General features: G+C 42.1%; 1 protein-coding gene across 4 annotated transcripts in view; it reads right to left on the bottom strand.

Moving 5' to 3' along the window:
* ADCY7 (adenylate cyclase 7) overlaps positions 1–23,326 on the bottom strand; it is a 122,808-nt gene extending 99,482 nt beyond the window's left edge. For 2 of the 4 annotated variants that reach the window (XM_050922531.1, XM_050922535.1), the window contains exon 1: positions 23,293–23,326. The gene's annotated coding sequence lies outside the window, so the exon portion shown is untranslated. Of the gene's footprint in view, positions 1–22,483; positions 22,567–23,292 lie in introns of those variants that run through there. The other 2 variants (XM_050922534.1, XM_050922533.1) reach the window with 2 other exon arrangements.
* Between the last annotated feature and the right edge of the window lie 386 nt (positions 23,327–23,712).

The following is a 23,712-nucleotide window of genomic DNA, read 5'->3' as shown; positions in this document are numbered from 1 at the left end:
CTTTTTTTAAAAGGGCATTTTTGCTCACAGCTATAAACACCTGTAGATAACTTTATAACTCCAGTCTCTGCATGTGGTTTGTGCCATGAGGAATGGAGATTAGGCTCTGATCTTGCAACTGTTACTACTGAACCCCTCCAGAGTCCCACTGACTTCAACAGGGCTCCTCGTAGTATGGGCAACATCCAACCTCACACTGTCCAATGCAAGTTCCAGGTCTTAGGTTCTGATCCTCCTAGCTTTATGCAGAACCTTGCTCCGTGACCAGCCCCACCGCAAACAATGAAACTATTTCCCATTTTACCTTTTCATTATCACTCTCTGTGGGCTTCTGGGTTTTGAAGTAGGTCTGATCTACCATAGTACAAACTGAAAGAACTTCTGCAATTATCTTTGATACAAGTACAATGAGGCTGGAGAAGATTCAGTAGAAGCCACATTAAAGAAAATGGAGTGCATGGAAATCTTTTTGAGCCCAGAATAACTTCACTGTTTCAGGCTGGTAAATCCAGGATAAAAGAACAGCACTAAGCTGGGAGGAACTACTGCAAAATGCTAGACATGAAATTCGCTGATACAAACGGATGTTAGTTTCTGCACTACAACCCATGACAAGCCACAGCCCCAGTTCCTGTTCAGAGCTCAGATACTCTCATAAACGACTCTCACTATGAGCTACGTTACAAGTACAAAAGAGTAGCAATATCAATACCATGACATCTCACATGCTACAGAAAACAGAGTATATGTCCCTTGCCAAATATTTCTATTTCATGCACCACTCAAGTTGTATATATTTGCATAGATATTTTCATATGCTAAAAGATTTAGCAGTGTTGTGTCACACCAACGTGTCTTGTAAATCAGTTGACTCCTCTGTGACGAAAATACATTAACACAAAATACATTAACATTGTTCACAAGGTCAGTGCTGGAGAATCAAATGATTTTATAGTGCATCCTGCAATATGTGGCAGTTTTCTTACAGGACAAGCTCCTGGAGTGATTATTTAAAGATAATTATTTAAAGATAAATTTTTACTTTAAAAAAAGGTAAATTTCTAGTTCTCAGAACAGTGGAGAAAACCTTGAATGAGGGCCAAGTGTTCCCTAAAGGGCAGAAAAAACAGAAGGTAAATAAGTACCAACATTGTCTTAAAATCCATGAGATTTTAGAAAAAAATAATCTCATGATTTTGGGGTCCTGACTCATGATTTTTTCAACAAAGTAATTCAACTCACTCTCCTCCCAGGTCACTGCTTTGTAAAACATTTCCTCCATTATAGAAAAACATATAAATAACCAATACTAAATTACTGTTGCCTAATTTTCTGCCCTGAAATCTGCAAGGCTATATTTTCACACTGTAGGGACTTTACTCATCTATACAGAACTATGGGAGCATAATGAAATACCTTGGAAAAACATGACTCCAAAAATGTATTCTGGTTCCAAAAATTTAGTTTTACATACAGGGGGACTGGCATGATTTCAAGCTAGAAGGACATACAAGAGCAATATGTTAGATGCACAAAGGAATCGGTCCAAGATATCCAGATGTTAGAGTTATTTTTTAAGAATGTCACTGGAAAGAGAACATAGGTTAACACCTGAATGAGTTATCTATCCAATTATTGTGTCAATATTACTATTTCCTTAATTGTCTAATTCAGGGATAGGCAACCTGTGGCACACAAGCCGATTTTCAGTGGCACTCACACTGCCTGGGTCCTGGCCACTTGTCCAGGGGGCTCTGCATTTTAATTTAATTTTAAATAAAGCTTCTTAAACATTTAAAAAACCTTATTTACTTTATATACACCAATAGTTTAGTTATATATTATAGACTTATAGAAAGAGACCTTTTAAAAACATTAAAATGTATTACTGGCATGCAAAACCTTAGAGTGAATAAATGAAGACAGGACACACCAGTTCTGAAAGGTTGCCGACCCCTGGTCTAATTGTTCTGCTGTTCTAACTGTTCTAAGCACATAAGGTTGGGGTTAGACATTAGTTAATAACCAGTTTATAAAATGGTTTGGCCAGCCTGTGTGGATGGAGACCAAACTAGGTTAATCTCATGCTCAAAACCAGTATTTAGGGCTAGTCTGAGAAACCAGTTTGGCTGCAACCACGTTTGAACTCTGTTTGAATATGGTTTGTAAGCGCTCATGGCAAATGAAGACAAGGCCAGTGTAAATCAACCCACAAATGTGTTTTAAATCTACCAAGAGCTTTGCAACACTAGCATGAAGAAACATAGGATTTCCCCAACCATCCTTTTCAGTACAGTAGAACCTCAGAGTTACTATTACCAGAGTTACGAACTGACCAGTCAACCACACACCTCATTTGGAAATGGAAGTATACAATCAAGCAGCAGGAGGGATGGGGGGAAAAAATGGCAAATACAGTACAGTACAGTACTGTGTTAAATGTAAACTACTAAAAAAAATAAAGTGAAAACAGCATTTTACTTTTACATAATAAAGTTTCAAAGCTGTATTAAGTCAATGTTCAGTTGTAAACTTTTGAAAGAACAACCATAATATTTTGTTCAGAGTTACAAACAACTTTCATTCCCAAGCTGTTTGTAACTCTAAGGTTCTACTGTACATTATTTGTGAATTCCAGTGTAAGTCAATTTACATACCAGCATGGAAACTGTCTCACTGGTCATCATCATACCAGAATCATCCAGCTAATCCCCTCAACCAGTTTTGTTGGAGGAATCTACCATACAGCCACGGGGTGTTCTAAAAACCTAAGTGAGTTCTGAATACATAAATAATTGAATGGTGTGTAAGCTCTCTGGGGAATGGACCTTTTGTCTGTCCAGCACTATGCAAGTTTGTGGGACTATAAATAAAAATATTCCATTGAATCTCATTTTGATTTTTCAGATAATTGCATTGTTTTCCACTTCCCTTAGAAGTTGAAGTGGTGTCTGCACCAAAGTAAAGTTAAAAATCACAATCTCAGAGTAACTCCTAAATTTAATTAACTTTCCAAAATGTAGAAATCTCAAATGCATGCAGGCAAAGAACATTGAAAAAGTGAATGTTACATCCAAACACAAAATGCATTTCATTAACCTGCATCACAATATGAACCAACACATTTGTCACTGCAGTGGGACAAAGATGGGGGGGGGTTGTTTGTATTATCCTTAGGGGTTGGTTTTGGTTGTTTTTTTTTTGCAGCTGTTACTGTGCAAATGCTAAGCAGAGCGCAGTCTAAAAGTAAAAAAATAAAAATGACTAAATCTGAAACAGGATACTCATCAGGAACTTATAAAAAAAGTACAGATCATATTTGAAAGGCTACACTGAAATATGTTTTACATTTAGTTTCCTGCTGTACAGGCAGAGTTAAATACACAAATCCTTTTATCTGTCAGAAGAACTGGAATTTTGCTGACAATTCTGTTGATGATACTTGAGCCAGAATACAATCCAGTTCACTTTCACTTGCTCAGAGTAGTATTTCTGCAGTGCCAGCAGACATAAAACCTTACTTTGGTCACTAAAACATGCAGGTGTAGCTCTGAATACAAAACCTGAGTAAAAAAGGTGTCATTTTACATAGTCACTTCTCATAGCAAAGCCACATTTATGCTTCTAGGCTATTTCAAAGAGAACCAGTTCTGCCCATTCATACACATGCACGACTCCTGTTGACTTCCGTGAGACTGAGGCCATGTCTACAACTAGCGAGCTTACAGCAGCACAGCTGTGCAATAGAGGGACTACGCAAGCAATGTGGGAAGAAGAGAGCTCTCTCGTCGACATAATAAAGCCACTGCCATGAGTAGTGGTAGCTATTTCACACAGATGCTTCTCTCTGTGTAACTTATGTCCCTCAGGGGGGTATTTTTTTTCACACCCCTGAGAGACATAAATTATACTGACAAAAGTGGTAGTGTAGACATGGCCTGACATCAGATGTATAAAAGGGCAGACTTGGGCCCCAAGAGGCCAAACTTAAACAAGTTCGTGAACATCTGAAATTACTTTTAGATCTTGCTGATTTCTGGGGAAAAACGGAATTTCTTCACATCTAGGTTCCACTTTCAGAGAGGAAGAGACACTGTGCTCAGAAATAGCCTCAATTCAGCCATCAGTGGGGGTAGCTGTACCAGTGTTGATCTCGAGATGTAGAGCTAAGAATTTACATAGATTAAAGTAAAAAGTATCTGACTCAATCCATGTGATTTTCCTCTTTTAAAGCTGTTTTAAAGAAAGGCTTTTACCCTGGAACAAAATTTTCAAATCTATCAAAATTAAACAAATATATGCACCTGTCACATGTTTTCCAACCTTTCTCTTTGCATATTTGCTAAATACTAAAGCTGTTGGTATAAACAAACCTTTACTGCCAAGAGATCATTGCTCCTATCTGACCATGCAGTGAAATTTCACTCACTTTCATGGCAACAGCTGAAGCTATTATAAAATAAGACTGAAAAAGTGCAAAACCAGGCAGGTATTTTATTGGGCTAGAAACAAGCATGTAATCCAAATCCCAGATCCAAACTCTCCCTCAACCTGAGGAAATTTAGGCTGGATCTGTGTTTCGCTGTTAGGACACATTTCTTATTAAACCCCATCTAACTTCAACTGGATGGTGGGAGAGAGAGACACACACGCAACCTGCCAACTATTCTCTCTGTATAAATGTTTTTCTCCTCTCACTGCCTCCAACTCGAGTTTGCTTCAGCATGAAAGTCCTCCTTTAGGGCCTGATCCTGTGAGCTGTTAGGCTCACTCTGTACAAGGTGCTGAGTGCCCTCCACTCCAATTAACTGCAAAAGCAGTTAACTATGTTTGGGGCCTTGCATGAAGTATTCAACACCTTGAAGAATCAGGACGATAAGGCCTGACCAAAGCCAACTGAAGTCAATGGACAGGCTCTCGTTGTCTTCAGTGGGCTTGGATCCAACCCTCTGACTTCTGCCTACCTATCTAATCTTTTGTGGTTTACTTTGCCATTGTATTGGAATTATTTTTTTCTTCATCATGCAGGTTATATGGATAGAAAACTATATGTCTGAGTTAAAGTGAGTCATCACTAGGCGGCGTCTGACCATTCACCAAAATTCTTTGAAAATAAGCCTCCAGAATCACTAAAATGAATTCCATATCAAATCAAAACTAACAATAATTTGGACCACAATAAACTCCCAGCATCCAGCAAATACAGTGCAAATGAAGACCATGAGTTGCTAAATACCATTACAATAAACCCTTGAACTGGTTAAAAAAAACAGATTAAAATCACTACCAATATAGTCATCAGTCATATGTATTCTCATTCCAAGTTTATCTGCCTATCTTGGGCATTTATGATAAGGCTACTCCTGATACAAGACACGTACTCTAAGACCTCCCAACTTAATCAAAGTTGCTTTTACAAAACCCTCTTTACATTACTTCTATTGCGATTAGATGCAAAGCCCTTGGCTCTGAACACCAGCCTTTTACAAAGAGAGTATTATAAACAGGAATGTATTACTTTATTAACTAAGTGTCTCAGAGAAATACAGAGTGTTTTATGGTGCATTGGATGATTCCTTCACTCTTGTAAATTCTTTACTGTCCCGTGGTGACTCACACACCTACAAAAGGCTGTTGATACATGTCTGTCTCATTAGCACTTTCTGCTATTCCAATGATGCCACAATGTATTGCCAAGAGACATCTGGCAGGTTTCCTGACAATACAATGTCGCTGAGGAAACGCTAACAACGTGCCTTGTTTAGTCAACCACCTTTCAGTTTATTTGCACTTCCAATGAGTGGAAAAAAGTCTGATGTTTAGGTGTGCACAGAAGTGTTCTTGTTCTTATGTGGCTGCTGATTCAGCTTGCTATGTGGTTTGACCCTTTGTACTCTTTCACACACTTAAGCCCTGTTTTTGACCCCAACACACACACACACACACATTTCTTTTGGCCTGTCATTTGTCCAGGAGACTTTTTCCGTAAAGTCTCAGGAAATTAGACAAGCCATTTTAGGGGATATTTTTTCAGTAAATTTGTAACAAGTATACTGTATGGTAGATATTTCAAGCCACACCCCAGAGGGACCAGGCTTTCCACTGGCCTTCTGCACAGTAGCATGAAAAAATCCTCCCTTCACCCACCACTTTGGCTGAGAAGCAGCAGTGGAGGTACTTTAAAGCCACTTCTTCAGTCCTAGGCATGCAACAGCCCCCTGCTGTTGGTATGCTCCCACTCCATGGGAGTGAATCTCCAGTGGATTCATGACAGAATAGATCCATCAGGGCATCTGTCTCTACACACCACCACCAGATGCCCTTAATTTCCAGGCACACCTCTGCCAGCTCCTGCCCACTCTTCCTGCAGTAGAACCACACAGGTTTGGCTGGGTTATACAGCAGGGTAACAAGACTTGGTGCCTTGACATGTGCAATATATCTAGATGCATAGGAAAAGATTCAGTGTTGTCCTATTAAATTACTGACAAAGCCATGATCTGATTCCCTAGTAGAAAGTGTTATAATCTTGCGAATTAGAAAACTCTGGCTTGTACAATTCACATGCTAACTGGCAGTTGTCTACATTACTCTTGTAACAGAAAAGATACAAGGCCCTGTATTACTTTTTAGCAAAAAGCAATACACAGATTAGTGAGAATGAATACATAGCAAGGTCAACTTCAGATGCAGCTTCAGCAACTTGTTAGCAGAAGGACACAGAAAGCTGCTTAACTATGACCAGCAAATACACCCTATAAACCTCCAGCATATGGAAAGTTCAGTGCAGTATTGATTCTTCATTGCCAGGAGTATGTTCAGTCAGGTTCACAGGAACAACTAGTTCTTATCTGTTATTTAACTGTTTCATTATAATTTTGGTGGAATTTGTTATTTTTATTTTTACCCAAAATCTGCCATTATTCACATAAGAAAAGAATGTGCTAAATGCAACATATTGTGTTTGATCCTCATTTCTAGTTACAGAATAATAATTACATTTATCCTGAAATGCCTTACAGCTACTCATATGTACACATAGTAGAAATGAAACACAGCCATCTCTTGACTCGGGGAACAGCAGCCAGTGCACAGTGGCATGAGGAGGGAAGGGTTTTTGCCACTGATTCTGAAGGAAACAGTGCCTTGAATCAGATTGCTTTTTGTTTGTTTGAAAGCACTGAAAAATCCAGGCACAGTAAACTATTCGGATTCCAACATAACCCAGTGATACTGCAATCCAATTGTCACAGGCTAATATTATGGAAGAGAATGTTTGGTTTATATTAAAACTATTGAAAACAAAGGAGGTTTCTGTTTGAAGGATACTCTACAACATAAACACATATATCTTAACTCCATTACCAAGCTATGAGATAGAGCAATCCTGTGGATAGGGCATGAACTGAGGGTTGGGAGACCCATGTTCTAATCCTGACTTTGCCTTTCATCATCACATGAGTGTGGGAAAGTTACTTAACATGTTATGCCTGAACTGGAGATGATACTTGCCTTGGTAATCACCTACACATGAAAAGTGTTAGAAGTATTACTGAACAAAACAATTCTACCAATCACACATATTTATGTTCATCAGGCACATTAGTATATATTCAATGTGCCTATAATATCACCCAGAGGCCCCAATCAATGCTCTTACAACCACATACTTAGAGCCCTACCAAATTCATGGTCCGTATTGTTCAATTTCATGGTCATCGGATTTTGAAAATCATAAATTTCATTATTTCAGCTACAACGCTACCTCGATATAACACCACCCGATATAACATGAATTTGGATATAACGCGGTAAAGCAGTGCTCTGGGGAAGTGGGGCTGCGCACTGCGGTGGATTAAAGCAAGTTCAATATAACACGGTTTCACCTACAACGCAGTAAGATTTTTTGGCTCCCAAAGGCAGCGTTATATCAAGGAAGAGTTGTATTTAAATCTGAAAATTCACAGTGTTTTAATTTTAGTGATCCTGACCCATAGAGGAATTGTGGGGGGGAGGGGTTGCAAGGTTATTGTTGGTGGGGGTTGCGGTACTGCTACCCTTACTTCTGCGCTGCTACTGGTGGTGATGCAGCCTTCAGAGCTGGGCAGCTGGAGAGTGGCGGCTGCTGGCCAGAAGCCCAGCTCTGAAGCAGGGCCGGCTCTACTGTTTTTGCTGCCCCAAGCAGCGCGCCGAATTGCCACGGATAGTAGGAGCAGTCCCTGTGCCCTTAGGGCGGCACGCACGTTTCCGCGGCAGTGGCAATTCAGAGGCAGCTTCTCTCTTCAGCAGGAAGACAGAAGCTGCGCCGCAGGGGACAGCTGAACATAGAAGCTGCCGCCAAATTGCAGCCACCGTGGAAATGCATGAGCCGCCCTAAAGGCACATGGGTTGCCCCCGCCCTCTGCTGGGGCAGCAATTCGCACGCTGCTTGGGGGCAAAAACATAGGGACTGCCATCTCTGGCAGATTGCCACCCCAAGCACCTGCTTGGGATGCTGGTGCCTGGAGCCAGCCCTGCTCTGAAGGCAGAACCGCAGTCAGTAGCAAAGCAGAAGTAAGGGTGGTAATACCATATCATGCCATCCTTACTTCTGCACTGCTCAGTCAGTAGCCGCCACTCTCTGGCTGGCCAGCTCTGAAGGCAGCAGCGCAGAAGTAAGGGTGGCATGGTATGGTATTACCACCCTTACTTTTGCGCTGCTGCGGGCAGGGCGCTGCCTTCAGAGTTGGGTGCCTGGCTAACAACTGCTGCTCTCTAGCCACCCAGATCTGAAGGTAGTGCAGAAGTAAGGGTGGCAATACTGTGACCCCCAAAAATCAACCTTGTGACCCCCCCCTGCAACTCCCTTTTCGGTCAGGACCCCCAATTTGAGAAACATTGGTCTCTCCTGTGAAATCTGTATAGCATAAGGTAAAAATCACATAAAAGATCAGATTTCATGGGGGAAGACCAGATTTCACAGTCTGTGACCTGTTTTTCATGGCCAAGAATTTGGTAGGACCCTACACATAATAAAAGAGTTTATATTCTGAAGAGCCTTCTGTCCAATTTAAGGCAATGCAACAAGTGGGCTTAGTAAGGCCAGGTATACACTACGAACTTATATCAGTATAACTACGTCGTTCAGGCATGTGAAAAATCCATGCCTCGGAGCGATGCAGTTATACCAACCTAATCCCTGGTGCGGACACAAGCTCTCCCATCGGCATAGCAGAATCTTCACTAACGCATTACAGAGGTGCAGCTGCAGCTTTTTACGTGTAGACCTGCCCAAAAAGACTGGAGCTAGAAGAAAGACCACAGCAATGCGCACATAGCCACAGATTCCTAAGTTATCTGCACGGTCTGTAGTTTTGAGTCAATTTTTTTAAAGGTGTAAACAAACAAAAATATTAACCATAACAGTAATGTCTATTTGCCACATGCATCTAACCAATATCAGTTGGTTATTTTCTATAATTCTACTGCGATATATATGGTAACACTGCTATTATTTTCCATTTACGTTTCATATGTTCTGGAAACATGCCCCTCTCCAAATGCTTTGCGAAGTACCTCTTCTGGAATTCTTCAATGACAGAAAAGTACAAGTTCCCACATGGAACTTTAACAATGAACTTCCAAACTGATCAAGAAATTAACCACAATGATCCAGTAAGCATGGGGGAAGCTCTTTTCTTTTAGCTAAAGCACCAAGAGACTGAAAATCAACTAAGAACTGCCACAAGCACCAAACTAGATCACAAAGAGCTTCACATTATTTTATCAAATCAGAAGAGAGTCTATTTTTGTACTTTACCTACCAATAAAGGCCCTGATCCTCCAATATATTCCCCAGTGATTTCAATGGGGCTCTGCATAGACAGAGGTTTGTGCAGGACCGGCGCTAGGGGTTTGAGCGCCCTAGGCAGACGGCAATTTCGCCGCCCCACGTGCTGGTCCCGCAGCTCCGCTGGAGCTGCCGCAGTGGTGCCTGCGGAGGGTCCGGTGCTCCATGGCTCTGGTGGAGCTGCCGCAGTGATGCCTGCGGGCGGTCCACCGGAGCCGTGCGAGCAGCCGACAGTCCGCAGGCATGACTGCGGCAGCTCCACCGGAGCTGCGGAGCTCCAGACCCTCTGCAGGCACCACTGCGGCAGCTCCACTGGAGCTGCCTGCCGCCCCCTCTGGCAAAACGGCACCCATCAATTATTCTGGCACCCTAGGTGATTGCCTAGGCTGCCTAAATGGTAGCGCCGGCCCTGGGTTTTTGCCTATGCACAGTTCACTGCAGAATCAGGACTACAGTTTCATAGTTTCATTTATACCTCAGGTGTGTTAAACCACTTACATACTAAAATTTCAATAAAGGAAATTTACTCCTCAAATTCAACAAAACAACTGATAACACTATAGTCAACCCTAATAAAATATCAATCAAAATGCCACTCACCTAAACTATAAGGTTCAAAAGCTCAACCTTTTATGTTACGTAAGAGAACATATGCACAATTTTAAAATATCAGTTTTAGTGTACACTGCACAGTCAAGTTTAAGTTGTGCCACTTTTTTTTAAAAAATTGGATACTTAGGATAATACTAATAAATTCTGAAATTCACCATGAACTTTCACTGGATTATGACTGAAAATTTGTCTTTTTAAACAATTTAACTTTGAAGTTAAATTCCATCTGAATACAGGCCATCAGCATAAGTCATAATTTGCACTGGCAGCTGCCTGGATCTGCAAACTATTGCATAAAGGATTCTGACATTCAATAGATGAACGCTTGTAATGTCTTTACGTCAATTCACCACATACTTCAAAGTTAGCGTACTCAAATTGTTCACCTGGTTACTTAAAGCTCCATTCTTTGCAAGTTGACAGTTGGAAAGAAGATAAGCAATACATCTGAAGATGAAGGTCAAAATACAGATATATTCCTTATAAAGTCCGCAATCACACAGAGACTTGCATGCACGCTTAGTTTGGACACATCAAGTCAATGAGGCTATTCAGAGAGCGCAAAGAGAAGCAGTACATAAGTCTTCACAGGATTGGATCTAAAATCTACAAAAATATCCAAACTTACAGATTTTAATGCTTTCCTGAAGAAGAAAAAAAAGACTCCTCCAATATGGTTACTAAGCAATAAGATCAGTAAATTCAAGTATGATAGAGATTTAATATCTTCAGTATCACTTGTATGCACAGGAAAAGCTACAATGGTGCATTTTTAAAAAGTATGTTGCTACATATCTTCCATTAAGAACCCTATTGAGTAGTTTTGAAATACTCAGAATGTTTCCTCTTTTTTCCCATTTCAAACAGTAAAATGTATGTATCAGTGAATACTAGATTTCGGGGTTTCATGGAGGTATTACTTACAAATTACTCTGTTTCTGAAAATGTATTAGGCTGAGGATGAAAGTGCACTTCCTGATTTTAATATATTATGATCTGATTTGACTAACAGGCAAAAATACAAGCTTGTCAGCTGTAATATCCTGTCTACCTACCAAATAATTATCTTGAATCTTTGCAGCTTTTATCTCCTTTAAAAAACAGAACCTCTGTTTCTTTTATTAATATTTACTGTCCACCACTTATAATCCCTAGAAGAAATACTCAGTTTTTTAAATGAAATATATTGTAGACCAGACGTTTAAAGAGACTTTCCTGAAGAACTTCAGTAATGATCGGGCACCTTCTCCAGGAAGGAGAGGAGGATAGTAAAGCTGGTTTAGATCAATGAGAGTCCAGTCCTCGTGTGACTTCAACTGGGACTACTCACTGAAGGGCAGATTCTAATATCTTAACCCATGTTAAAAAGTGTACCACACTGAAGTCAATGGAAGAATTCATGAAGTAAGGTGCAAATGAGTGATAGTACAGGTATCAAAATCTTGTTCTAAATAATAGTAGCAGTATTAAGCATTATGCGTGGAAGTAAAGGTGTGCTGAATCAGAACCATAAACTGGGATTTTCAGAAGAAGCCTCAAGGAATTGCACCTAACACCTACAATCTCCTCTGAAAATCCCTAACCACTGCATCTCTACTCATGTTCTCTCCTTTGGATCCACATCCCCATGTGGATAGAAAAATAACCCACCTTTGGAAAACCTTCCTCCATGTCAACCCAGAATGAAGCATCAGCATTATATCAGGTGTTACATCTCCACAATAACCAAACCATTTTCAATACTAGTTAAGAAGAGCCAGAAAATACCCACAGCTGGTATGCAGTGCTTCTTATATATGGGGCCCTTCATTTTCAGTTTTAATTGTATTTATTTTTCCCCCCAAGGACTTATCAGTGTTTATTACCACCACAACAAACAGGTAAAAATCAGTGCAGAAAACTATTAATAATTTTTCTGGATCAATATCAGGATTTATTTTGATGGATGGAAAGACGGGGGGAGGGGGACTGTTCAGTAGATTAATGCTCTGAATTCTGTTCATCAGTGTGGTTTGTGGTAGAACTAAAACAGAACTCAAAACACAATGCCACCTCTGAGTTTAAGAAAACGATATCTCTCTAATCCCCAAATAAAACTTTTTGTTTGAATAAACAGTTTAATGTTGTAGACACAGAAGTATTAGCCTATAAATATTTACATCTAATAATTGGGTCACACCATTTGTAGCGCATATACTCAAATTCACCCTTTTCTCCTTTTTTGTTGTTTGAAAACTTTTGAATACACCTCTACCTTGATATAATGCAACCCGATATAACATGAATTCGGATATAACGCACTAAAGCAGTGCTCAAGGGGGCGGGGAGGGAAGGTTGTGCACTCCAGTGGATCAACGCAAGTTTGATAGAATGCAGTTTCACCTACAACACAGCAAGATTTTTTGGCTCCCGAGGACAGTGTTATATCGAGATAAAGGTGTACTTCCTTGAGTTCTGAAACATATTCTGATATCCATTTTCATTTTCTTCCCATTTTAGTATGCTAAATCTTTATCTGCTAACAGCTTGAAATACGCACATGGTGGGTGTGAGATTCATCAGTACGTTCAGATGCACACGCACTTCAGAGTTTGCGTGCGTGCCTGTTTGTTCATTGTGTGCATCTTTTAGACTAATACATAGCCTTACTTCAACAGGCAGCTTTGCATATACACACAGACTAATATATTATTGTAATACATATATCTAGGTCCTTACCAAATGCAAAGTCCATTTGGGTCAATTTCACAGTCCTAGAATTTTAAAAATCATAAATTTCATGATTTTAGCTCTTTAAATCTGAAGTATCACGGTGTTGTACTTGTAGGGGTCCTGACCCATAAAGGAGTTGAGGGGGGTCACAAGGTTATTATGGGAGAGGTTGTGGTACTGCTACCCTTACTTCTGAGCTGCTGCTGGTGGCAGCGCTGCCTTCAGAGCTGGGCAGCTGGAGAGTGGCAGCTGCTGGCCAGGATCCCAGCTCTGAAGGCAGAGCTGCTGCCAGCAGCAGTGCAGAAGTAAATAAGGGTGGTATGGTATTGTCACCTTTACTTCTGCGCTGCTGCCTGCAGAACTGGGCCCTCAATCAGCGGCCATCACTCTCTGACCACCCAGCTCTGACGGCAGTGCACAAGGGGGCAATACTGCAATCCCTCTAAAATAACCTTGTGCACTTCTGCAACTCCCTTTTGGGTCAGAACCCCCAATTTGAGAAATGTTGGTCTCCCCCATGAAATCTATATAGCATAGGGTAAAAGCACACAAAAGACCAGATTTCATGGAGGGTCCGGTGGAACAGATTTCACGATCCGTGATGTGTTTTTCATGGCCGTGAATTTGGTAGGGCCCTACATTATCTCATGCAATGTATTGTAATTTCCTAATAAAACAAGGTTCTTGTATATATTTGAATGGTACAAAAGTAAAGTGAAAAATTAATATTTTTTGTAAAACCCAGGATTTTTTTTTTAAATGGTTTAGTCTGCAAACGCAGGGGCTTACTTATATACCGCTATCACTCCTTAATCAGTCTACGTGCTTGTGCAGCACAGACAGCCCTTGATATTCTGAAGAGCAAATGACAAGAAAAGAAACCTGTCTCTCCAGTATTGGTTTATTTATAATTTTATATCCCTGCCCAGTGGCAGGTACCTGGACATCTATAATCAATAAAACAATCTTTTTAAAAATAAAATCAGAGTAAAAAATACAAGCATTTACATCAAAAGCTCCACAACAGACTTTCAACTTAAAAGTTCCCTAGGTGCTTAGTGAAGTCTGATATGCATTATATAGATATACATATATGTTATATTATATAAATCCAAAACACCAAAGCGAGCAAACAAAAAAAACCCATTCCCAACTACAAAAGGGATTGCCTGGCTTTCTAAAAGAAAAATTGCAGCTCAGCCAGGAGTACGCAACTGACAAAGGAATACCTAAGTGAAATTCCATGGCCTGTGTTATACAGGTCAGACTAGATGATCATAATAGTACTATCTATTATATTATTCCTAAATCAAAGATGTAACTCAAGAAATAAATCTGTAGCCAGGCAGAGTGGGAGGCCCCACGATTTTCTATAATTCCCAAAGATAGAGTGTCTTTTTTGATGAATGTACAACTCCCAGTCACACAAACATAGATATTAAGTGGAGAAATTGCTGTCTGTTTTCTATTTAGGTTAGCATCTAAACTAATTATCTCCAAATTATCACCTGCTCTTTCACTTAGCATAAGCCATGTGGGTGTCAACATGCCAATAACTCAGTCCTTAAGTATTTTTCTTGTTTTCTTTTAATCCCATTGTCGTTAGCTTCACTAGAAACTAGGGCTCTCAAGCGATTAAACAAATTAATCGTGTGATTAATCATGCTATTAAACAATAATAGAATACCATTTATTTAAATATTTTGGATGTTTTCCACATTTTCAAATATATTGATTTCAATTACAACACAGAATACAAAGTGCACAATGCTCACTATTTTATTACAAATATTTGCATTGTAAACAAGATAGAGTATTTCAATTCACTTAATACAAGTACTGTAGTGCAACCTCTTTATTATGAAAGTTGAACTTACAAATGTAGAATTATGTACAAATAACTGCATTAAAAAATAAAACAATGTAAAACTTTAGAGCCTGCAAGTCCACTCACAGTCCTACTTCATGTTCAGCCAATCGCTCAGACAAACAAGTTTGTTTACATTTGCAGTAGGTAATGCTACCTGCTTCTTGTTTACAATGTCACCTGAAAGTGAGAACAGGCGTTTACATGGCACTGTTTTAACTGGCTTTGCAAGATATTTATGTGTCAGATGCGCTAAAGATTCATATGTCCCATCATGCTTCAACCGCCATTCCAGAGGACACGGGTCCATGCTGATGATAGCTTCTGCTCATTGACAATCCAAAGCAGTGCAGACCAACTCATGTTCATCATCTGAGCCAGATGCCACCAGCAAAAGGTTGATTTTCTTTTTTGGTGGTTTGGTTTTCATAGTTTTGACATTGGAGTGTTGCTCTTTTAAGACTTCTGAACGGATGCTCGACAGGGAGAGTAGCAACATACGGACCCTGGACTTCAGAAAAGCAGACAGACTCCCTTAGGGAACTGATGGGCAGGATCCCCTGGGAGGCTAATATGAGGGGGCAAGGAGTCCAGGAGAGCTGGCTGTATTTTAAAGAATCCTTATTGAGGGCGCAGGAACAAACCATCCCAATATGCAGAAAGAATAGCAAATATGGCAGGGACCAGCTTGGCTTAACAATGAACTCTTCGGTGAGTTTTAACTCAATAAGGAAGCTTACAAGAAGTGGAAATTTGGACAGATGACTAGGGAGGAGTATAAAAATATTGCTAGAGCAGACGGGGTGTAATCAGGAAGGCCAAAGCACAATTGGAGCTAGCAAGGGATGTAAAGGGTAACAAGAAGAGTTTCTACAGGTATGTTAGCAATAAGGAGGTGGTCAGGGAAAGTGTGGGCCCCTTACTGAAAGCAGGAGGCAACATAGTGACAGATGATGTGGAAAAAGCTGAAGTACTCAATGCTTTTTTTGTCTCGGTCTTCACAGACAAGGTCAGCTCCCAGACTGCTGCACTGGGCAACACAGTATGGGGAGGAGGTGAGCAGCTCTCACTGGTAAAAGAACAGGTTAAGGACTATTATGAAAAGCTGGACATGCACAAATCCATGGGTCCAGATCTAATGCATCCAAGGGTGCTGAGGGAGTTGGCTGATGTGATTGCAGTGCCATTAGCTATTATCTCTGAAAATTCGTAGTGATGGGGGAGAGGGGGCAAGGTCCAGGACAATTAGAAAAAGGCAAATATAGTCCCCATATTTTAAAAAGGGAAGAAAGAGAACCCACGGAACTACAGACCAGTCAGCCTCACTTCAGTTCCTGGTAAAATCATGGAGCAGGTGCTCAAGGAATCCATTTTGAAGCACTTGGAAGAGAGGAAGGTGATCAGGAACAGTCAACATGGATTCACCAAGGGCAAGTCGTGCCTGACCAACCTGACTGCCTTCTATGATGAGATAACGGGCTCTGTGGATATGGGGAAAGCAGTGGATGTGATATATCTTGATTTTAGCAAAGCTTGTGATACGGTCTCCCAAAGTATTCTTGCCAGCAAGTTAAAAAAGTATGGATTGGACGAATGGACTGTAAGGTGGACAGAAAGCTGGCTAAATTGTCAGTCTTAACAGGTAGTGATCAATGGCTCAATGTCTAAGTGGCAGCCGGTATCAAGCGGAGTGCCCCAGGGGTCGGTTTTGTTCAACATCTTTATTAATAATCTGGATAATGGGATTAATTTCACCCTCAGCAAGTTCGCAGATGACACTAAACTGTGGGGAGAGGTAGATATGCTGAAAAGTAGGATTCAGAGTGACCTAGACAAATTGGAGGATTAGGCCAAAAGAAATCTGACAAGGTTCAAAAAGGACAAGTGCAGAGTCCTGCACTTAGGAAGGAGGAATCCCATGCACCGCTACAGGCTGGGGACTAACTAGCTAAGCAGCAGTTCTAAAGAAAAGGACCTGGGGATTACAGTGGATGAAAAGCTGGATATGAGTCAGCAGTGTGCCCTTGTTGCCAAGAAGGCCAATGGCATATTGGGCTGTATTAGTAGAAGCATTGCCAGCAGATTGAGGAAAGTGATTACTCCCCTCTATTTGGCATTGGTGAAGCCACACCTGGAGTATTGCATTGTTTTGGTCCCCCCCATTACAGAAAGGAATGGACAAATGCGAGAGAGTCCAGCAGAGGGCAACAAAAATTATTAGGGGGTTGGGGCACATGACTTACAAGGAGAGGCTGAGGGAACTGGAGTTATTTATTCTGAAGAAGAGAAGAGTGAAGGGGGATTTGATAGCAGCCTTCAACTACCTGAAGGGGGGGTTCCAAAGAGGATGGAGCTCAGCTTTTCTCAGTGGTGGCAGATGACAGAACAAGAAGCAATGGTCTCAAGTTTCAGTGGGGGGGGGGTCCAAGTTGGATATTAGGAAACGCTATTTCACTAGGAAGGTGGTGAAGCACTGGAATGGGTTACCTAGGGACAGTGCCGTAACAAGGGTGAGCCGAGCGAGGCACTTGCCTCGGGCACGCAAAGCGGAGGGGTGTACCTCTACCGCTCAAGCAGGCAGAGGAAAAAGAAAAAAAAAAGCTGCGATCGACAGCGCTTCGGCGGCAGTCCTACCGCCGCCGCTTCAGTCTTCAGTGGCAATTCGGCAGCGGGTCCCACAGTCCCTCTCAAAGGGAAGGAGCTGCCGCCGAATTGCCGCCGCCGCTTCATTCATTCTTTGGTGGCAGGCCCATCCCTCTGAGAGAGTCTGCGGGACCTGCCACTTAATTGCCGCCGAGGAGCCTGGAGCCGGCCCTTGCCTCGGGCACAAAAATTCTTTGTTACAGCTCTGCCTAGGGAGGTGGTGGTTTTTAGAGGTTTTTAAGGCCCAGCCTGACAAAACCCTGGCTGGGATGATTTAGTTGGTGTTAGTCCTGCTTTGAGAAAGGAATTGGATAGATGATCTCCAGAATTCTCTTCAAACTCTAATATTCTATGACACCTCATCCCTCTCAGATTTTGGAAGGCACTTCAGATTCTTAAACCTTGAGTCGAGTGCTGTAGCTATCTTTAGAAAGCTCACATTGGTACCTTCTTTGAGTTTTGTCAAATCTGCAGTGAAAGTGTTCTTAAAACCAACAACGTGCTGGGTCATCATCTGAGACTGCTATAACATGAAATATATGGCAGAATTTGGATAAAACAGAGCAGGAGGCATACAATTCTCTCCCAAGGAGTTCAGTCACAAATTTAATTAACACTTTTTTTTTTAAAATGAGCATCATCAGCATGGAAGCATGTCCTCTGGAATGGTGGCCGAAACATGAAGGGGCATACGAATGTTTAGCATATCTGGCACAAATACCTCACAATACTGGCTACAAATGTGCCATGTGAATGTCTGTTCTCACTTTCAGGTGACATTGTAAATAAGATGAAGGCAGCATTATTTCCTGTACATGTAAACAAACTTATTTGTCTTACCAATTGGCTGCACAGGAAGTAGGACTGAGTGGACTTGTAGGCTCTAAAGTTTTACATTGTTTTGTTTTTGAGTGCAGTCATGTAACAAAAAAAATCCTATATTTGTAAATTGCACTTTCATGACAAAGAGCTTGCACTACAGTACTTGTAAGAGATTAACTGAAAAATACTATTTCTTTTGTTTTTCATTTTTACAGTGCAAATATTTGTAATAAGAATAATATAAGGTGAGCACTGTGCACTTTGTATTTTGTATTGTAATTGAAATCAATATATTTGAAAATGTAGAAAAACATTCAAAATATTTAATAAATGTCAATTGGTATTCTACTGTTTTACAGTGCGATTTAAACTGTGAATAATCATGATTAATTTTTTTGGTTAATGTGAGTTAACTGTGATTAATCAACAGCCCTACTAGGAACAATTTAAAAAAATGCAATGGCTGTTTCACAAGAATGCCCATGGATCCTGAGTTCTGTTATCCGTAGCCTCTGGCATCCTACATGACATACATTGGTAACCACTAAAAGTCAACTTTAACTTACTATGACCAGACAGTCGTATTCTGGACACCACTGTTATTTTCTATTCTGAGTACAATGGAAAATTGCAGTATTACACATGGTGATTGTTGGCCCTTGCTGACTTTAATGGCAACCATTGCAAAGTAAATATCTTCAAAACCTAAGCACTTGTGTCACCACACACACAAAGTGTAATCCATCATGGGTTTTTACAGCAGACATAACACCAATCTAATCTTCTGATTAAAGGAGATGGAAAGAGCAAATAAAAAGTTCATGAGCCAATACTCTTAAACCAGCATGCCTTAAATAAAAGGCATTTTGATTTTGGACATAATTTAAGTCTCTTAGAAAGTTTCTTTTCTCTTTCTCAGTACTTACGTTATTAAAACATAAATAAGAATATTACAATATTGTCAGTTTCTACCTTTCTTCAAAAGATATTTTATTGTAATAGCTGTAGGTCTTCTAAATTTGTATTTTGGTGCTGGCCTTAAAGTGCATATCCGCTCTTTAGAGTTGATTTCAGTATTTTGAAATACAGAACAGGGTATTAAGACTGCTAGTCTGTGTGTGTATACACAATAAGACTTTCGTTATTTCTCTTTCTAATCAATGATCTTCAAAATGCTTGCATGTCTTCCAGTGTCCCTGTTACAAGACAGGACACTTTTTTCCTGTAACGAATCATAATCACAAAACACTGTCTAAATGTTTTTAGTATTTACATCTGACTAGAAAACAGCAGATTCTTCCTTACTGAGACAAATTCAAATATTGTAGTTAGTATTTACTTTAAAACAGTTCAAAATTGCTTTCAAATGTATTTTCCAATGGTCAGAACTCCTGCTGACCAAGTCCTGGTTTCTTCAGTAGATTCTAAATTACTTCCAAAGACCACAGAGTTATAGAGAGACTTACTTATGAAATAAGCATTAGGTTTGATAGATTTTGGAGAGATCCTTGTCTTCAGTGTTAACAATATGACATTACAAAATGTTGTACTTGATTTATTTCAAACAAATAGAAAGTATCAATAATAGCATTTGATTGCCATGGTAAACATTTTAGAATGTTTTTATCCTGTTATTAAGCTGAAGTTGTCACATAAGTCTCCATAGTGTAAAACTTTCCCATTGAAATTGGTAGTGAATCACAGATATATGATTATTTTGGCCTACCAAGCATTGACCAATCTCTTTAGAAATGTTTAAAAGTTTTCTCTGTGATTTCCTAATACCCCTTTCAGTGATGTGTCAGGCCACATTATGTAGAAATATTAGAAAAAGGCATCCAGAAGACTCCTCTACTGTTAAGACAACTTCCTGACTTTATGTTGTTCGGTGGTGCAAAAGACAAGGCCAGTAAGTTATGTTTTCAATCATCTGGCCTGTGTAAACAAGGAACAATCATCAACCACTGAGTTTACCAGATCTCCTCACATCTACAAAAGCAAGGCATTTTTATTATCAGAAGCATGTAGGCTTTTTGATTGCTATAGCTTGAAAAATGCAATTAGTGGTAACTCCCTTCAAGAAGACTACTTTTAATGAAAAGTCATTTATACCTTAAATGAGCCAACATTAACTGAAAGCCCTGATCTTGCAAAGATTTACACAGCTGCTTAGCTTCACACACTGCAAGCAGTTTCAACAGGACTACTCACAATACAATCAAGTTAAACACATGTGTAAGTCTTTGCAGAAAGTAGTTGGTAGAACTACCTGCCACAGATTTCAATATCTCCATTCAGTTAACACCAACCTCCTACAAATACACATTGATCAGGACCAAAAGGTTCTATATCTTCAATGTTTTATTAGAACTTCCTGACCCAAGTAAGATTTACCAGCTGAACCATAACTTCCACTCTCAGATGCTGATAATACTGTTTGTCTGCTGCTGTTCTCTTCTGCAGAGAAAGGCCCATCAATCACTGATTATGGATTGAGAATTTCTATTGTTAAGAAAATATTTAAACACACAGGACAACTTCTGCTCTCCAGCACACACATAAAACTCCCATCGACTTCAATGGAAGTTTTGCACGCATATTGGAACGTATGATCTGGCTCACTCAATTTTTCTGTTCTCAATCATACTTCGCCATATATTTTTGTCACAATTGGTTTTACTATAATTTGCTAACATCAAGTGCATCAACTTCAGAAACAGGTTCTGGCAAGTCTTACATCATCTCTATTCAGCTTCCTTGGGTGCAGTTTGTCTGCTATTTGTCATACAGTGAGACATCTTGACTCACTAAGTTCCATGTATGCCTGGGTTACTGTAAAGCAATAAATTGTTTTAAAATATTTTACATGTTGGTCATTACCACTTTTTTTATCTTTAAACTGTATGAAATTCACAAGGATTCTGACATAGGTCAGCTAAAAGTCTTATTTCTAGGGCCTTGATCCTACAAACACTTACATACTTCCTTAACTTTACTCCCATTGAGGGACTACTCAGCATAGTAAAATTAGGCTTGGGTGTGTTTGGAGAACCCAGGCCTAGAACTGGAAGATTTGTCTTTAACATTTGGGGAACAGGAGAATGGAAGAAACTAGACAAATATACACACAGGTGTCTCAAACTGAACTTGCTTTAGGGAGAGGCTGACTTTCAGTCCAACTAACAACTGGCCCTATTACCCAAAATTAACTTCTATTCCCCAGGATGAGTTGAATAGAACACATGACAGGGGGAGAGGGGCTGGTAAAGCAGAGGAAACACACAGCTGCACAGAGAACAGATCAGAGCACCGGTCAGCTCTGGCAGATGTTAAAAAAGACCCTTTCGCCTTCCCTTCCAGCGGCTCCAGCCCGACGGTGCTACAGCCCCCTTTCCACCGGCTGGCCCAACCCAGGGATCAGTGGCCAGGGGCCGGCTTGCGGGACAGCAGCGGGGCGCTGTGGAAGGGCAGGGCCCCGGCCCAGGGCAGTTCACACCCGCAGGCGCGCCAGGGGATTGGGGCACGGGACAGCGGCGGGGCGCTGTGGAAGGGCAGGGTCCGGTCCCGCCCCAGGCGCGCCAGGGGGGCACGGGCCGGCTTGCGGGGCGCTGTGGAAGGGCAGAGTCCAGTCCCGCCCCAGGCGCGCCAGGGGGGCACGGGCCGGCTTGCGGGACAGCGGCGGGGCGCTGTGGAAGGGCAGGGTCCGGTACCGCCCCAGGCGCGCCAGGGGGGCACGGGCCGGCTTGCGGGGCGCTGTGGAAGGGCAGAGTCCAGTCCCGTCCCCCCCAGGGGGCAGCTCACGCGCCAGGGGAGCTGCCCGGGCGGGGCGGAGCGGAGCCAGGCGCTCGAGGAAGCGAGTTTCGCGGGCTGCTCCGGAGCCGCCTGCCCGCACCCACGAAAGCGGCGGGGCGCTGCCGCCCGGCGAGCCCGCGCGGAGCCCCGGGGCCGGGCAGCGGCGCGGCTGGGGACCCGGGAGCCCCTTCCCGCCGGCCACTCACCTGCGGCGGATCGCGCCTCCCGCCTCGCTCCGGGAAGTCTCCTGGGTGAGCCGCGGCTCCCCGGGGCGGAAAGGCGCCGCGAGCTCCCTGCCCCCTAGCGGCGCCGCCTCCCCCAGGTGAGCGCAGCACGGGGCGGGCGGAGGGGCTCGCTCCCGGGGGCGGACGCCGGGTACCGTGCGAAGAGCAGCAGGAGGCCCTGGGTGGCGCAGGACCCCGGGGACCTGCCCGCGGGGCTGGAGGGGACAGAGGAACAGGTGGCGCCAGCAAGGGGCGGGGAACGGCAAAAGCCCCCGAGCTGGCTGGGAGCCTGCTGAGGAGAGAGACTGAAGACACTGGAGCGGCCTCTTTCGAGGCGTTGCTCACGGCAGCCCAGGACTCAGCACCCTGGCTCAGATCCCCGGCCAGCACCGCATGCTTCAGCCAGTGCAGGTAAGGGGAACGCCAGTAGCCTGCTATTCACAAAGGGCCTGCCCGCAAGGGACGTGCCAGCCCAGCAGTCCGGGCTAGAAGTTGGTTTATGGGTAGAGATTTCTCTCTCTTCCCAAACAGGCACCCGCTCTGGCTGTGCCCTGCCGGTCTCTCCCCCGCCCCCCGGATCGCCTTGTTATCCATGGCAGTGGCCTAGTGGTGAAGCCTGCTGCATTCTTGGTCTCAGCGATGCCGTGTTGCTAGGCATCCCACAGGCTAGCTGTGCAATGTGTAGAAGAACAAGTTCTTCTTCGGCTCCCTTTGAAATTTGCTGCTTTGCAGTTATACCAAATGACCCTTGTTCATGTGGTGTGGAGCGAACAGGACACCCAATTCATCACCTCCATGCCATTCCCTTTTCTGTATATCTTGATCATATCTTCCTTTTATTAGCTGCCTTCTGAACTAAACAATCCCATGCCTTTTCATAGGTAGTTTTTCCAGGCTTCTAACTGCTTTCCTCACTCGTCTTTGAATCTCCTTTGATTCTGCCAGATCCTTTTTGACAGAGAGTTACCAGAACTGAGCACTGTGTTCCCTAGATTTATATGGGGTATTATAGTTCAACATTATTTACTGTCCCATTCCTTATGCATCCAAATGCTTTGTTTTCTGTTTTGATTTGCATCACTTCTAAAAACACATAAAACTAGAAGTGCCTGAATGCTGTTTTGTGCTGCCTGCTCTCCACTCCACTCTGTTCCCCTGCTGCCCACCAGGGCTGGAGTGCATTAAACACAGGCTCCTTTATCTATTGACCT

The sequence above is a fragment of the Gopherus flavomarginatus genome, chromosome 14 (assembly GCF_025201925.1).
Source record: "Gopherus flavomarginatus isolate rGopFla2 chromosome 14, rGopFla2.mat.asm, whole genome shotgun sequence".
Classification (NCBI taxonomy): Eukaryota; Metazoa; Chordata; order Testudines; family Testudinidae; genus Gopherus; species Gopherus flavomarginatus.
This window is presented reverse-complemented; position numbering and strand designations above follow the sequence as displayed.